The 2,821-nt window shown below is 40.4% G+C and overlaps 1 long non-coding RNA gene across 1 annotated transcript; it reads left to right on the top strand.

Annotated features, from left to right (window-relative positions):
- Positions 1 to 1,012: 1,012 nt before the first annotated feature.
- Positions 1,013 to 2,351, top strand: LOC145070137 (uncharacterized). Its single transcript, XR_013689841.1, has 3 exons — positions 1,013 to 1,139; positions 1,816 to 1,882; positions 2,246 to 2,351. It is a non-coding gene; the product is annotated as an uncharacterized LOC145070137 (long non-coding RNA).
- Positions 2,352 to 2,821: the final 470 nt, after the last annotated feature.

Genomic DNA, 2,821 nt, shown 5'->3' with positions numbered 1-2,821 from the left:
CCATCAGTGGTATCAGAGCGTGGCTTGGTTTTCATTAAATTGTTGCTTAATTGTCTGAAACATAACTACAAAATTCGATTTTTACGTTTCTGAGTCATGGACTCGGCGAGTTCCAAAGTGGACTCGGCGAGTTGGCCTGACTCGTCGAGTCCCTTTGTGCACTCGGCGAGTTTAAGTGTCAGGAATGGCCAGATTCGGGATTTCTTCATAATTATCTTATGGTAACTTACCTTAATCATATTAGATCAACCCAAATCCGATTTTTTGATATATATGACTATGATCTTGATCTAATTAAAGATATTTATCAACTAATAAAATATTTAATTTCCTTATATGATAATTAATTAATTATTTTGATTATTTTGGTAATTATCTTAAAAAGAAATCTTGAATAAAATCAAATATGGATAATTAGGATATTAATTGTTAATTGGAATTATTTGTTATTTGATCCTCCATGTTTTAAAATGTTTAAAACTTGCCCTCAAGTTTTGAAATTTATATTTTGTGATTAAAAGTTTTAATTTAGACAATTTAAATTTCAAACCCTAGATTTTAAAAGGTTTAAAATACAACACTATACTAATATGATATTAATAGAATAATATATATATATATATATATATATATATATATATATATATATATATATATATATAACTAAATGCTAGTCTTACCGTTAGTAGGCCTCATTCACGAAGCCGATCTACAAGGTGGGTATAAGGTTGCGGCTATAACAGCCCGGAATCTCAGGTATTGTTAAATTATGTTTTTGGGGTGATTTAAGAGGGGACTTGGCGAGTTGGAGCCTAGACTCGCCGAGTAGGATCGCAGACTTGGTCGCGGGTTCGCGACTGGACTCGACGAGTCCAGATATGGACTCGGCGAGTCTACGGTGTTTAGCGAAAACCCTAACTGTTCAGGTTTGGGACGTATAAAAAGGACTCATTGGCCGTCATTGTTCATTTTAGCCTTCTGAGAAGAACCCTAAATCGATTGTGTGCATATGGAGCAAGGATTATAGGCCATTGTTGATTATAGAAGAGTGGTTGTGCATGGAAGAGAAGGGATTGGCTAAAGGAGCAGCAAGGGAGTCACATTCTGAGGATTGGGGACACAGAGGATACATCATCCAGGTAAGAATTAGAATATACTCTGCTATGTTGATGTGATTATGGAATTAGGGTTTATGGAACCCTTTTGTGAATAGATTGAATGTTACCCTAGTCCCCTAATCGATTGTAACCCTGTATTGGGACCTTTGGAGGCCCATAATGTCCCATGTCTGTACATTTCGGGAATTGATGAAGGTTTTGGATTGGAATCCTTATGCCTTAGGTCAAAATGTAAATTATGAATCATATGGTGTATCATGAGCATTGAAATGAGGACTTTACGTGATGGATCAGCCTAGGAAGGCCAGACCTAGGAATGGTCGAAGCAGTTCGGACCTTAGGATGCAGTTTGAGCGGTTGCATGGCATGGACTCGCCGAGTTCGATGAACAGACTCGGCGAGTAGCTTGAAGATTAACTGGGACTTATCGAGTTGTTCTTCAGACTCGGCGAGTTGAGTCGGGGTGGCCCCGCGATTCTTCCAGGAGTAACTCGTCGGGTCAAGGAGGATACTCGACGAGTAGATAGGGAATCTCAGAGAGTTGGAGGACGTCTAGACTCGCCGAGTCGCCATGGCACTCGCCGAGTCCGGTCGAGTTGACCGTTGACCGTTGACCAGAGTTGACCTAAGTCTGACTTCTTAGGGATAGTCACACTTAGAAGATATAAGTGTTAATGAGAGTTATGTGGTGTTATAGGGAGGTTGTAGCTCGTCGGTTTGTGCACGAGTGATTTCAGGATTTGCTAGCTTTCAGCATTCACGAGGTGAGTCTTCTCACTATACTGTACCCGGAAGGGTTTGACTGTGTGACCGGAAGGTCAGGTATGATATGTGATATGTATGCTATATATGGTAAGCTGTTTGTTATATATGCTATGTATGTTATGGGCCGGAAGGCGATTATATTATGGCCGGAAGGCAATATGTTATGGGCCGGAAGGCAATATGTTGTGTGATGGACCGGAAGGTCGGCGTGGGTAGGACCGGAAGGTTTACCCAGCAGGGACGGAAGTCCCCTGAGACACATGGACCGATAGGTCAGGGCCTGGAAAGGCGTATGTGCGTAAGTTGTATATTGGGGAACTCACTAAGCATTTATGCTTATAGTTGTTATGTATGTGTTTCAGGTACTAGCGAGGACCGTGGGAAGGCGCAGGCGTGATCGATACACACTGAAGGATGTTTTTATGATCTTGGGATTTAGACAGTTTGTATTTGACATGACACTTAAATTATTTATGCCTTGTTTTGAATGGAAATACTTTATTTTTAAAATGAAAAATTTGTTTGAAAATTTGTGTTGTTACAATTGGTATCAGAGCCTTGGTTTGAGGGATTCGGGTGCACCTTCGGGAGTAACTGAACTCAAACCGAGGATTTGAGGAAAACTTTTTAAATAAAGGCATAAACTTTTGTAAATGGTTTTGTGGTAAGCAAGAAAGAAGCAGTGTGTACGATCAGTCAGCGCCCGAACGGTAAAGATCCCCAAAATACCTTACAATATTATATGATATAAATTGTTATGCATGCTAGAAGACTAGGTATTCATGATAAGACTAGAGTGGCCTGATTTGTGATGCCTTAGTCTAGGGAAGTTTGCCGATATGAGATGCTTTGCTAGTGTGCGGGTAGATAGTGCATATCAGAAGTAGAGTACTCACTATCCGGGGTTTGGGGAGGAAGACTTGGGATGAACGCTGATG

The sequence above is a fragment of the Lactuca serriola genome, chromosome 1 (assembly GCF_051521515.1).
Source record: "Lactuca serriola cultivar US96UC23 chromosome 1, Lser_US96UC23_V15, whole genome shotgun sequence".
Classification (NCBI taxonomy): Eukaryota; Viridiplantae; Streptophyta; class Magnoliopsida; order Asterales; family Asteraceae; genus Lactuca; species Lactuca serriola.
The sequence above is the reverse complement of the archived record's forward strand: the minus strand, read 5'-3'. Positions and strand labels throughout refer to the sequence as shown.